The sequence below is a fragment of the Protopterus annectens genome, chromosome 13.part0 (assembly GCF_019279795.1).
Source record: "Protopterus annectens isolate FY-2018-M chromosome 13.part0, PAN1.0, whole genome shotgun sequence".
NCBI lineage: Eukaryota > Metazoa > Chordata > Ceratodontiformes > Protopteridae > Protopterus > Protopterus annectens.
Window position 1 is genome coordinate 180,742,828 of NC_056747.1, and position 15,116 is coordinate 180,757,943.

Consider the following 15,116-nt stretch of genomic DNA (forward strand, 5'->3'; position numbering starts at 1 on the left):
CAGGACAGTCTCAAATAAATACAGAAAACATCTAAACTAATATTTACTATATTTGTATCTATATCTAGAAGAGATACTATGCCATGAATCGTACAAGCAAGTGCAGATGTGATGATGAGTGGATGTTTCCAGGTCAAAGATGCACAGTCTCTCTATAAGAGAGTTCTTAAATTAATATCACATTTTACTGCTGGGTTAGCTTGGGTGGCATCACTCTTTATCACCTGACTTCAGTTCCCAGGCTGAACAGAAACTTAACAGGATTTTAACATCTCTATGTGAGAAATGCATATCTCTCAGAACTGTGCAGCTGCTAGGAAGTCATAAAGCAATAAAACACATTTTGCATTTTAAACCTAGTCACTACTTCTCTCCAAGACAATAGAAAAAGCTTCTAGCTCTAGACATCCTGTCTCCTTGCTGCATTGAAACTAACTTTTATAGCACATCGTAAAGCACTTAATGTCAACTTATTTTCTGAAAGTTTTGTAAGTTAATCTTCTATTTTCCAGGAGTGTACACTGTGGTTACATTATTGAAGTTCAATACATAACATACAGTTCTGTATAAATCATATCAATATTCACAAATGACATAGAATTATTTACAAAATTCCAGATAGATGGGCTGGCAGTGTCACAGTAGAAAACAGACGTATATGGTTGAAAACCCAAATAGATGTGGGGGATAACCGGCATATTCCACACAGACAGTGACTAGGGGACATGACTGAACCCCAGACCCTGAAGCTTAGAAGCAGAATTCTTAACTTTAAAACCACCATGCCACTGTTGATTTAAATTGTGCACCTGGATGGTGTAGATCATGAACTCTAGAGTTCCAGCTTGCTTCCATATTTCAGTCTCAGGAGCCCTCATCTTTAAGTGTGTTAGGTCAATCTAGCTGTAGTTTTGTTTGCTCTTGCATTGTAGTGCTGTATCCGTGTGTGAGTTTAAGATGTGCTGCCTGTCAAACTCCACTGTAGGAAGATGATCTTGGATAATCTGTATGATCTTCGTGTTTCATTGTTGCAGTCCTAACCTGTGGGCTTTCCTGCTGGGAAAACCCTAGGCTGGCCTTGACTACCAGGGAATTTTCCCCACTTCCTAAAGCCGGCGATGTCACTATACCTAGACAGAAAGGTTCACTTCAGCATTACATAATTTGCTGAATTCCTGCAATAGGCTATGCTATTTAATAGTCTTTAACAACAGCAATATTCATAAGTAGCAGTTACATTCATGAAATGGTATGGTCTCTGGGGTATATTATGTCAAGGTTATGGTGATTATCAGTTGCTGACTTGGCTTTTTAGTAGCAGCATTCATTGAATAGCAGTGACGTAAAAGATCTGTGTAGGGCTACAAACTACAAAGCCACTATACTAAAATCTTAAAATGATAATGTTTTGTGATTAGAATAGAATATGTGAGATAATCCTGTAACATTGCTGTTTAATGCTAATTTATAATGAAAATTGTATAATATGTTGGAGCTTTTTTCCCCGGGCCTCCGCTGAAAAAGGGTTCTTCAGCTCAGTCGGACAATCCCAGTCAACAAATGTAAAATAAATAAATACATCTTCAGAGAACACGCTGCAGTGGGCAGAAGCACATGAGTACTTCATTCCGACTTCTCTCACGACTTTAAAATCTCAAACTCCTGTGCTTGTCTTCTTTGGCTTATGTTTGTCACTTTTGCAATGTTGCTATAGTGTATGTATACCAACATCAACTCAGTCAGTTTAAATCTTCTCTTGATATGTGTAATTGGAAGCTACCCAATCTGCATGTGCAGAAAGCACAAACTTTGCAAACTACTCTCCAGCCATTAGGCCACACAAATGTGGACCATATTAATAGCTGTTGCAAGTGCCAGGACCAACATCTTGCTGATGTCAAAAGAGAACAGTGCTTATTAGTAAATGAGACTTCCTGTTGAATAGACTGTCTGGACATCTTTTCTGATGATCAGAATCAGGAACTCAAAAGGCAGATTGTAAACGATCAACCTCCAAATTCAGGTCAATGCCTGGCTTTTTCTCAAAGCAGCATCTGATTCTGAGATGTCCAAGGTGGGGGAACACTAGCCAGCAGACTGATTGGAGCTCTCTCATGTAAAAACTAAAAAAAAAACTATGGAAAAAGAAAGTAAAAGCTATAAATTTGGGTGAAATTCACTCACTGGCTAGTGCTTACATTGCATGGATGCCATTATAGGTTCATAGGTAGGCACTAGTCTATCTGCCCGAGGGCATTTAGAAGCCTAGCCAGTGTGTTTGTCGGCTTTCGCCACCCCGTTGATTAATTAACTGATCCTCTGTCAAGCAGAGCCAATGAAGTGATCCCAGGGGGTGTATTTTCTGTTACCCATCTACTCGTCAAGGTTTTTCTTGAAGAGTGTTAGTGAGGGGCTCTGCCTGATGTAATTTGGAATTTTGTTCCAAAGCATGGGGAGTCTCTGTGACAGGAATCTATCCCTCCAGCATGATCTATTTATTGTTGTGGCAAGGTTTAGCTCACTAGAGCGCATGGCTCGTAGTGACTTGGATTTCTTTAGGTGGAGCATGTCCATCAATTCTGAGTTGGACATGGCTTTGTAAGTCAGGCAGCGATCACCTCTGAGTAAGCAATATGCCACTGAGAATAGCCTTTGGGCTGCATAGGACATATGTTTGAGGCCAGTAATCCTCTTGGTGAGGTACTTTTGTGGTCTTTTCAGCTGTTGGAAGTGTCTTGTTAGGTACATCCCAAATGGGGCATTGTACTCTATGAAGGGTCTAATGAGTGACGAGTAGAGGAGCACTATAAGCTCTTTATTTCTAGATGTGAACCCTTTAGTAATTAGATGGGCCACATCGAAGGATTTCCTAACTACTTTGGCCATATGATTGTCAAAGGAGAGATTACTATCTACCTGGGTCCCCAGATCTCTTATTACCTCTTTTGTATTAAGGGGGCTGCCACCTATGTGGTAATTCGTGGGTGTTTTGTTTTTCCCCAAATGGGATGACTCTGCGTTTTTTGGCATTTAGCTTGAGGCCATGACTTTGACACCAGGTGTCCGTCTCAGTAAGGCCCTTTTGGAGGATGTCCATGTCAGCTGGAGAGTCAGTTATGGCTCCCAGTTTGCAGTCATCAGCGAACTTGGTTAGCCATAGTCCTGTGTTTGCCTGTACTTCTGAGAAGTATATGCCTAACAGTAGGGGTCCCAGGACCAAGCTTTGTGGGACACCACTTGTGACTTGTTTAGAGTTGGACCTGGAGCCCACTATTCTTACTGTGTGAGTTCTGTCTGTAAGCCAGTTGGCAACCCATCTCATGACGTAGGGGTTTATGTTCAGGCTGGTGAGTTTTTCTGTAATACCCAAGTGGGGAATGGTGTCGAAAGCCTTGGCGAGGTCAAGGTAGGCTGTGTGAAGCACCTTTCCCTCGTCTATGGCCTTGGTGACTGTCTCGAAGAAGTCAACCAGGTTTAGTAGGCATGATCTGCCCTTAACAAAGCCAAACTGGGTCGGGTCAAGTGTTTGGAGGTTCCCAATGTCTTTGTTAATGGGTTCCATGATGATGCGCTCCATAGCCTTGCACACCAGGCTAGTCAGGCTTATGGGGCGATAGTTACCAGGGTCAGTTGTGGCCCCTCCTTTGTGGAGAGGAATAACCGTTGCTGTGTGCCATTCTATGGGCACGTAGCCTGTGGAGAGGCTGAGGTTGAACAGCGTGTTTAGGTGGGGGGGGTTAGTTCGTTCTGTAGTTCGTGCAAGATGCAGCCTGGGACACCATCTGGTCCCATTGATGCTGTTTTTGGCTTTCACCTGTGCGTCTGTGATTTTTGGGACACTACACTTTTCCGGTATCATTGTGGGCCCTTTTGGAGGTGCGAGGGTGGTGAAGTTTGCACTGAATCTATCTGCCAGGATGTTGGCAATATCAGTAGGTTCAGTATATTTTGTGCTATTTTGCACTAGTTCAGTGCATATCTGCAAGTTGCCACTTACATTCTTAACATAGCTAAAGAAGTCTTTGTGGTTATCTTTTGAATCCTTAGCTATTTTTCTTTCGAAGTTAGCCTTGGATGATTTTATGAGGGACCTTAGTTTCTTACTGATACTGATCAGGGATGTCTTTCCTTATTGGGATTTGCTTTTTTCTGAACTAATTTAAATAACAGATTTGGAAAAAGTAACAGAAAATCAACCAGTAAAGAGAAGAAAAAACTCTGGCTTGGAAGAATCTTGCAGCTGTTCATCAAAAAGCAGTTTAAGTTTCAGCTGTGGTCTCCAGTAATTTACAGGAAAATAAACCAAATGCATTCAGAGATATTTAAAATGAGTAAAACAGTAAGGGAAAGTATAATGTTAAATACCAAAAGGCTGGAAAAACATAGATGCTTTAAAGCTTTCACTAGCTATTCCGATGAACTGGTAAAACTGCAAAAAATCAGAGGTTGGAATGAATAGGCTGGAAGGGCATGTTTAAAAAAAAGTAGAGAGATAATAAGCAGAACAAACACAAATACTAACCCTTTCTGGTAAAGAAGATGTCGATGTGGTGTCGACAATAAAAGTTTTTTTATTGAAACTGGCTGTTTTGGAGTTCTTCTGTCTTGCTGGATTAAAAAAAAAAGAGAGTTAGAAGACAGAACACACAGAGAAAGCTGAGATTTTCTGCTGTAACAGAGCACAGTACCTTTTCTTAGTTGTAATATGTCTGGTCTTTACACTGTAGCAAGGTAAGAAAGGCAGAAAATAACCAAGTTAAAGTCAGTATGATGGTGTGATCTTGGGCTGCTGGGTGGCAGAATGTAAACGTGTATTACCCCCCTCCCCTTGTATTTATAGAGGTGGATCCAGAATAATATCTGTATAATAAGATATACACAAGGGATTTTTATGCAAATATGCATGAAAAATAAAACAAAATGCTGATAGACATGGGAAATGGTAGTTCCTCATTGTCATTTGCTATTTTCCATTCGCAAATATTTTCAGTTAGAGTTAACGCTACACATGCAAACACTGAATCATCAGATGTCTCTGTTCTGAGTGAAATATACAAAGGTTCCTTCATGTAATTGTAAAATTACTAGCTATTTTTTTTTTAATTACCAACTGCTTTTACTTGGAGATGAGCAGTCTGCAGGTGCAAGCAATTAAACATGAACAGTGTGTGCTGAGTAAAGTCTACAGGGTGCAGTATAATTAACATTTAAAGGTTGGTAAGCAGTTAATTGAAAAATAAATGAAGTTTGAATTTATGGGAAATGCAGTTAGTTTCCTCTCCAATAGCCTTAGTACTTTAATGAATTTAGTGTACATTTTAGTTTATTTATTTGAAGGTAAGCAGTGCACTTTTTTCTTGGGGCTAAAAGTTAATGTTTATTGAAAGCAAGCAAAGTGTCACATGTGGGAGGGGAATAGACTTAGACCAGATGACAATTGATGTATGTAGGAGCATACACTTTTGCTTGGGCAACCTTAATTTTATAATTTGTTATACGTTTGGGTGTAACTGTCAATTTAGGGCAACTGCTCAGATCTGGAAGGGACATTTTCATTTTTTTTTTAAAATGGACATAGTTTTGAGTGCTTGTTGTAAATTAGAAGAGGATGTGGTATTCTGAAAATATTACTTTTGCGTGTGAGTGTTTTTCTTTAAGCAAAATGTCTTTAAATGTGACATCGGTTCAAATGGAATGTAAAGAAGTAATTACATAAGATATAAACACGACATACATTAGTATGTACAAGTAAGCAAAAAATGTAAATATGCATTCAAAAGAATTGTGATATATAATAGGCTTTTTCATCATAATGGCTACTGTGATCAGTATTAACATAGAATATAAATGGCCGTACAGGTGTTGACAAAAAACAGAGAGTATTGAATTATTTTAAGAAGCATGGGGTGCAAGTAGCAATGTTACAGGAAACAAATTTTGATAGAAATAATTGTGAATTTGACAAAACAAAGGATTTTCAGGATGGACCTCCAGCAAAGAATATCTGGGGAAAAAGGGGATACCAATACTGATTACTAGAGCGGCTCCAGAAGTGAAAGAAGAGGGGAAAAAAGACAATAATGTTGAATTTGTGGTAGTAAGGAGTTTGCCAGGGGAGGAGGTTTAGGTTGGCATGTATTTATAGTCCACCTAAAATTGCTGATGTGATAGTGTTCAATCTCGCCGTTTGTTCTTACACATGGGTTCGGAGCCGATCCTCGGCTCCGTGCCGGCCTCTTGCAAGCTCTGCATCGAGAAGAAGCTCGAGACAATCTAATACCCACCATCCCCCTCTGCCTTTACCTCAGATCTAGTTTGCCGCTGCTGTGTTCGCATCGCTGGGAGCTAGCTCGAGCATCTAAAGTTAAGATATAACTTAATTTGTTATATTTTATTGGATTTTTCTTGTTCTATTTGATATATCTTGATATACTGAGTGATTGTGTGTTGAGTGGTTAAATTCTCGGTACCGTTAATTTTATTTATCGGTTAGAGTTTTTCGGGGCCTACAACCCTTCTTAAATTTAAAAAGGATTTGACATTTAAACCGGATTTGACACTTTTTTTCTCGGATTTGACTATAATACTGGACTTGTCCTTTCTTGTAAAATGTCTGATAAGGTAAAATCAGGATTTAAGCGTTGTCAGTGTGGCCAGAAAATGTCAGTGACTGACAACCATAGTTCCTTGTCTACTGCCTTGGCCCTCTCCACTTGCAAGAGGACTGTTCTATCTGTCACTCTTTTAGTGGGAGGGTCATGACAGATAGGCGAGGAAACTCATGGACAGAGGTTTATTAAAACCTTCTTTTCAGGAGGCTCTGGATGCTTCTGACCAGGCATCGAAATCCTCTAAGGAATCGAAGACGTCGGAGCCCAAGTCATCGGCTCCGAGCTCTTCAGCAAAAGTTAGATCACCGGTTCCACAGACTTCGGGGCCGAGTGTTCAACTGGTATCGGTTCCTGAGCCTCGAGTCTTGGAACCGGTGATGGAGCTCCCTCCTTCGACCTTATTGAGGTCGGCTCCGTCTTCGGTTCCTTCGACCCGTTCTTCTTCCAAACTTTCCGATATCGATGTGGATCGTGTGGTGCAGAAGTTATTGGAGCATTCGGCCCTGTCCAAACTTATTTCGGTTTCCACCCAGTTGGTGTCGAAACTCGAAGGCCTCCCTTTGTCTCCATCCATTCCTCCTCTGAGACCTATCGAGTCTTTGGAGCTGGAAGAGGTTGATCTTCTGATTGTGGAGCCCTCGGGTCCAGAACCGTCCCTCTCTCGGTCTGTTCCTCTCACCTCGACTCCGTCGGACCCGGTACCGGAGTCTCTGAGCCGACGATCTGTCCTTGGTTCCGGGGCCGAGAGTCGAACCGACGTTCGGTTCCGACCCTTCCACTCGGGGCCTCGGCGCGGATCGATTCGGCTCCGTCCTCGGGGTCGATGCCTTCGGTGCCTGTGTCGGGGATTCTTCCCATTTCTTCGGAACCGGGAGATTCTTCGATGCGGGACCCGGGGGCGTTCGATCTAATGAGGAAGGTGTTGTCTACCCAGACAACCACATCAGTGGAAGCAACCTCTCCTCCCCATAAAGGTCCGTTATCCTCCTCTGCACCCACGGCCACATCCAAGCGTCGGGCACCAGTGTCTCAGCCACCCCTGGAGGGTGCCCCCTCTTCCTCGGAGGCTTCTTCGGATGCTCCCCACGAAGAAGTCCCTAGGAAAAGATTGTGTAAGAGGAGACACTTGGATTCTCCACAAGAATCCTTGACATCTGATACTGACTTAGATGAGTCAGAAGGGTCCCCTAAGTCACCTTCAGAAGATGTCTCTTTTTCGGACATATTGGAGATCCTGAAACAGAGAGGTGACTGGCAGTCCCTTCCCCCTTCTGAGGATGAGTCAGTTTTGCTGAAGGCATTTGGTGCTCACCCTTCCTCCTCCTGGGTCACTCCGCCCTTCGATGAATTAATGGAACTAATTGCTCGAAGGGCGTGGGAGGCTCCTGACACAGTGGAACCAGTCCCAAGGAAACCCAATAAATACATCACGGCACCTCAGGACAAGTCCTACTTAACAAAAGGAGTTCCAGTTGACGCTATGGTGGTGGCAGCGGCCACGAAAAAGGAGATGTCAGAGTCTTCCTCATCTGTCCATCCCCCTAATAAAGATTCTAGGACGATGGATAGGTACGGGAAGCGCATTTTTAGTTCAGCGGCTTTTTCCATGCGATCCCTGAACTATTTGACCCATTTTACAAGTCTACAGAGGGATCTAGTCAAAGAGTTGGGAGATACCCTCCAGGGTACTACAGATGCTGCTGTTTCAGAGAAAGTGACAGCGCAACTTAATACCCTTACATCCATTGTGAACTCGTCCATGAGGCTGATTTCCTACGCAGCCGAAGGTTCGAGTAGGGCAGCAGCTTCAGCGATTGCTCTTCGCAGACAATCCTGGATGCGCTTATGTTCCTTTGCGGAAGCCTTCAAGTCTTCCTTTACTAACGCCCCATTTGACGGTGCCACTCTCTTTGGCCCCAAAGTAAAGGAGACCCTTACCCGGTGTGAACAGGAGGGAAAGACTCTGTCTGCTGTCGGAGTCCGTTTTCCACCCCAACCAGACCGTACCCCAAGGGCAACATGGTGGAAAAATGTGGTTTCGAAAACCCCAAGGAGCTTTCCCAGGCACACAGGGAGATGCCCCCCTAGAGGCAGAGGAGGGGGCAGAGGTGGAAGACGCCGCCCAGGCGGCAGAGGGGTCCGCAACATCAAGGTGACAGGGATACACTCCTGGTAAACCTTTCCAGCACTCCTGAGAGGAGGCCCGACTGTCCTGCTCTGGAGGCAGTCGGGGGTCGCTTAGCTTTGTACCCTCAGGCCTGGCAAAATATAACTACAGACAAGTGGGTAAAAAGCGTGGTTACCAGAGCTTACAACATTCCCTTTCTATCCCATCCCATTCCAAAGAAAAGACTCCCAGATGTACCGCCCCATCTGCGAGAGCCAGCAGCTATAGAAATTTCAAAGCTGCTAGAAAAAGAGTCATCCAACCAGTCCCAGCGGACCAGCAAGGATTCGGGACTTACTCAAGGTTCTTTTAGTTCCAAAGAAAACAGGGGACTGGAGGCCCATCCTGGACCTAAGTTACCTCAATACCTTCGTCAGGAAAGAAAAGTTCGAATGGTCACGCTTCAATCGATCCTTCCATTCTTACAGAAGGACGACTGGATGTGCTCAATAGATCTAGAAGATGCATACTACCACATCAAAATGGCCAGGGCATCCAGAGATCATTTGCGCTTCCGGCTGGGGGCCAGTCACTTTCAATTTCGAGCCCTGCCCTTTGGTCTGACCTCAGCCCCCAGGGTCTTCACCAAATGCATGGCAGTGGTAGCGTCTCACTTGAGACGCCAAGGATTCCAGGTGTTTCCGTATCTGGACGACTGGCTCCTTTCTGCCACCACCCAGCGTCAACTATTACAGGCCAGAGACTTTACTCTTCAACTGTGTGTTCACCTAGGGATTTCCATAAACTTCGGAAAATCCTTGCTTCAGCCATCACAAAATATTTTGTTCATAGGAGCAGAATTAAACACACGTCAGTTAATTCTAAGACTTCCCCCAGAAAGGATACTATCACTCCAGACTCACATACGTCTTCTACTTCTGTCAAGGAAATCTCCAGCAAAACTGGTACTGAAGGTTTTGGGACTCATGTCAGCCTCCCTTATTGCAATACCCTTGGGAAGGCTGCACATGAGAGTTCTTCAATGGCTGCTGTTTGCACAATGGTCGTTTCAACAACTATCTCTAACACACGAGATTCTTATAATGAAAACATGCAAGACACATCTAAACTGGTGGCTTCAAACGTGCAACCTTTCCAAGGGGAGACCATTTGTGCTACCCACGCCTACAGTTACGGTGACCACGGACGCTTCCCTGATAGGGTGGGGGGGCATCTTTCAGGGACAGACAGTCCAAGGCGAATGGACCAATTTGGAGTACAATCTGCACATCAATGTTCTAGAGTTGAGGGCAGTGTTTCTAGCGTTGCAACACTTTGCTCCCCTTCTTCCTCTAGGAACTATTGCAGTTCAGACGGACAACATGTCGGTAGTCTGGTACATAAACAAGCAAGGGGGAACCAAGTCCTATCAGCTATGCAGAGAGGCCATGAGAATCTGGCAGTGGGCGGAGTCCACGGGTCGCTTTCTAATAGCAACGCACATCCCGGGGTCATCCAACGTCATAGCCGACAGGCTGAGCAGAGCAATTCTGTTACCGCACGAGTGGTCCCTCAATCAGTCAGTGGCGAAAAGGATTTTTCGCACGTGGGGCCAGCCTTCCTGCGATCTGTTTGCATCTCCAATGAATGCCAAATGCAGGAGCTACTTTGCCCTATTACCCCCTCCAGGGGAAGTCCCCAGGGACGCACTGATTCACGATTGGCCCCCGGGACTCCTGCACGCATTTCCTCCATTTCCCCTGATATCAAAGTTTCTCCAGAAAGCCAGAAACCTTCACAGGACAATAATCCTCATTGCCCCATTCTGGCCTCGTCAAATTTGGTTTCCCTTCCTGAAGACACACTGCATTCGGGGACCCTGGATTCTGGACCCAGAGCCAGATCTATTGACTCACTCGTCAGGGGCTCCCCATCCCGCGCTCCGGTCCCTCCATCTAGCAGCTTGGTTGCTCCAATTCCCAACTTAGCCAGGTCTGATCTTCTTTCACCAGCAGTTCGGGATATATTGGTGGCTTCTCATAAAGCTTCCACTACTAAAACATATTCTAGTAAATGGAAGCGATTTGTATTCTGGGCGAATACACAGCAAGTGGATCCTTTTATAGCTCCTTTGAATAAAATATTAGAATTTTTAACGGACTTATTCCATCAGGGTGCTTCTCCTGCTACACTAAGAGTTCAATTGGCTGCCATTTCAAATTTCCATGTGGAAGAATGTGGGGCTCCTGTTATGGCCCACAGACTTTGTAAAGCCTTTTTAAAAGGGTTTTCATATTAGACCACCAGTCAGATCTCCTACGTCACCTTGGAGTCTAAACTTGTTGTTATCTAAATTAATGTTGCCCCTTTGAACCTGCCTGTTCTGGCCCGTTAAAATTTTTGTCCTGGAAGACTCTCTTTTGGTAGCCATTACTTCCGCTAGGCAGTATCTGAACTTCAGGCTCTCTCCATCAAGCACCCTTATTTGATCTTTCACTCTGACAGAGTTTCTCTTCGAACTAATTCATCCTTCCTCCCTAAGGTGTGTTCTATTAACAATATTAATCAGTCAATTGAATTACCCACTTTCTTCAAAAATCACTCCAACAAAATGGAGTATATGTTGCACAAATTAGATGTTCACAGACAACTAAGATTTTACTTGGATAGAACAAAAGATCACAGAAAAACTGATCAACTTTTTGTGGCCTTTGCTGATAGCAGGAAAGGACTAGTGGTTACCAAAAGAACTCTTTCTAAGTGGCTAACGGATTGTATAATCTATGTCTATGATTCCTCAAATCTAACTCTCTTACACAAACCCAAAGGACATTCCACAAGGTCAGTGTCTTCATCTATGGCTCATGCAGCCCGCCTACCACTAGACGATATTTGTGCGGCTGCTACTTGGTCTAAGCCACATACATTCATTTCTCATTATAAGGTAGACAAGGCTTCTAGGGACAGAGCAACCTTTGGTTCCACTGTGCTCAAGAACGTCCTTCCATGAGTTCCTCAGGAACAAGGAGCTAGGGACGCTACCCATGTGTAAGAACAAACGGCGAGATTGAACACTATCACATATAGAAGTTATGTCCTTACCATAACGTTCCATGTGGAGTGTTCATCTCGCCTTTGTTCTTACATTCCCACCCTCCCGCCCTTAAGAAGAACGTTCTTTTGATGCCTGGCCGGGAGCATTCTGCTTCTGCTTTGCAGATGTTGTGTACATAGTTGGCATATATATATATATATATGTCTATTTGTTCTTATATATATATAGTTATGTATAGACTCCTATTCTGTGCATATGTGATATAAGCATGAATGTGCTCTCTCTAGAGATTGGTTTGCTTGCAAACTAGATCTGAGGTAAAGGCAGAGGGGGATTGTGGGTATTAGATTGTCTCGAGCTTCTTCTCGATGCAGAGCTTGCAAGAGGCCGGCACGGAGCCGAGGATCGGCTCCGAACCCATGTGTAAGAACAAAGGCGAGATGAACACTCCACATGGAACGTTATGGTAAGGACATAACTTCTATTTATGGAGCGTAAGATAATTTTTGGAGAAGTAATAAACTTTCTGGTATGAGTTGGGACTGGAACCCAGTTTACAGTATTGGGGATCTGTCGGGGCACCTAGAAAGGAAAAGTGTAAAAAAAAAAAAAAAAAAGAGGGGTAGATTTCAGAAAAACAAATGAATGAGAATATTTGATATGGAAGATGTGAATTCAGTAGCAGGAACTCAAGACATAATTTACATACAACTCCCCAAGGTACAATAACTGGACTAGAATGAATAGATATTATACTTCATAAGAACATTGCATATTTAGTTGAATGGTTTTTCATGCATCCAATAAATATTTCAGCTCACACACCAATAAAAGTAAGATACAGTTACAAAGTAATGAAGTAAAAATGAGACAGTGGCACTTTTCTACTTGTTTGTTGAAAAGAGATGTATGTAAGGAATGGGTAGTGGAAATAATTTGAGGGTTATCAGAGATGACAGAAGTTTCTTCAAAAGGGATAGTTAGTGAGCTGGATAAACTGAAAATGGATTTTAAAACATTTAAAAAGAGAGAGCTGTAAAATAAGTAACTTAACTTATTCAGAGAGGTGTAAAGAGGTTGAAGTGTTGCAGAAAGAAGCTTACAAAACAAGAATAGGAGCAACTGCAGAGTGCTAAAGGGAAAATACAGGAGTATTTGAAAAATATACATGCGTTTAGAAAAGCTGCTGTCAAGCAACTTTGTTTTTTTTGTGGCAATACTGGAGCAGGTAAAACATTTCAAAATGACTTAAGCAACAGAAAGTAGAAAAGATAGTCACAAAACTTACTGAGTATAAAAGATTAGTCCAGATAAAATCACTTTAGCTGGCAGGTACAGGAGACTCTGTCAGACCTCTAGGAGGAATGAAGACACCTTGTTGAATTTTCAGGTAGTTTATTTAGCTAAGTGGGAAGATGGAGGAGTGTTCTTGTTCTAATATATTACATTCAGCAGGTCAGTTATTTTAAGACCACTTACAATGGTGGAATGATGCAGGGGAGCTGATTGAAGTAGAATCTGGGAGATGGAAAAATCAGGAGCCAATTGTAAACCTGAAGGACCCATGAGGGTTAGCCACCTCACCATCCTGTGGAACCTCATCTTTAGTTAAAAGGTTTTTATTTTTAGAAAACATAAAAAGGAGAATTCAAACATGCCAACACACCATGAACAACTATAGAACTGTGTTTAAGAAAACACTTTCACCTGAGCTTCATCTGTTCCATCTAACAGAGTGGTTTAGTTTGTCATTGAAAATGCATGCTTTTATGAGCCTGTCAACAGACTTTATTGGCCTGTTTTGCATGCAAGAGTCCGTGCCTGCTTTTGTGGAACTCATTACTTTGAAGCAAATTTTGAAAACTTTATTACAGAACTTTTTCAGTTGTACTTGTCCATATCAACACTTTCATCACATGTAATATGTGAGGCTATACCCACCTTTATGGGGGGGTCATATTTCCTGAAATATATTATGAAAGACTAATCTTCTCATGTTGACAGGATTAGAGGGGTTCCTATTATATAATCGAAGACGCAATTCTTCGAATAAGTCTTGATTGAACTTGAAAGCACGAAACAGCAAAATATCGAAACGTTTCTTTCCCTGGGAAAGAAATTGCTTGGCCGCCTCCTTTACTTTGCCGTTTTCCTCACTGTAGTGCAATCTCGGAATTGGTATATTTAAGTAGGGGGAGTGGGTGGAGAAGCCCCCCACTTTATGTAATGTTTTGAAGTTTTTATTTATTTATTTATTTTGTGGAACAGCAATTTTTTTTTCCCTGGGAAAAAAATCGCTGTTCCAAGTGTTCGGGATTGTAAGCTTTCTCTTACATGGGGTCGATAAATCAGCGTTCGCTTTTTTAAGCGTTTACTGATTTAATGTAGACCCGGATTAGAGTACCTGCTAATAAGAGGCTTGTATACATGATCAGTGTGACCACTTCCCATTCTTCTTCCTGATGAAGGCAGGCCTTTTTATATGCAAGGGAAGTAGTCGCTTAGAGCCACATTAGGTGACTCCCATTTTTTGAAAAATACATGCATCCAGAGAAATAGCTTACAGTGAAAACAGTTCACAGTACTCATTTTACAGACCTCATAGATGTGCACAACTAGAGGAAAAATGTAAATACAGTGTGAGACTTTCCTACTTTTTGTGGCCATGGAGTAAAAATCTACCAAGTGGTGGAGTGCAGACTATACAAAATAAGTAGCTTACCTCTTTTTTGAGCATATGCAAACTGTTTACTATTGGCTCCTGTTGGTATAAAGTGTAAAGAATACAACAGTGTGGACTGGTGCCCTGGATGACTATTTCCACAGTATTGCAAATTACAGACATTATGTTAAATGCAGCCAAGTACCAGCGGTGGTGGTGCTGTGGTAACGTTGTCGCCTCACAGTAAGACACTGTCCGGTTCAATTCTCAGCTAGAGTGTCTTCTGTTTGGAGATGTGCATGAATGGGCGTACCTACGTTGAAGGTTGTGCGTCAGGGCTGGTAACTCGGCACGTAAAAATCAACTACCAGTCATTAGCGGACCGGAGTTCTGCTGTGGCAACCCCTAACCGGGAAAAGCCAAAAGACGCAACAACATGTTAAATGCAGCCAGGTGGGTAGAGCATCTGTATCTGGTGTCTGTGGAGTGTCCAGAGAGAGAGAGAAAGCAGAGTGCCCTTGGTCTGAGAGCACGGGTCTGTAGCATAGCTCTCAACTAATCGGGGACAAATCTCAACAAAATCTGGGCCAAATTCTGAAATTATCAGGAACAGTCAAGGACATTTTTAAAATGTTAGTACTGTTAACTTGAGACATTGACAGAACAAGAGAATATGAAATG

The 15,116-nt window shown here is 42.8% G+C and overlaps 1 protein-coding gene across 2 annotated transcripts in view; it reads left to right on the plus strand.

Moving 5' to 3' along the window:
• MAST3 (microtubule associated serine/threonine kinase 3) overlaps positions 1 to 15,116 on the plus strand; it is a 1,680,970-nt gene that overhangs the window by 1,221,615 nt on the left and 444,239 nt on the right. The window lies entirely within an intron of this gene.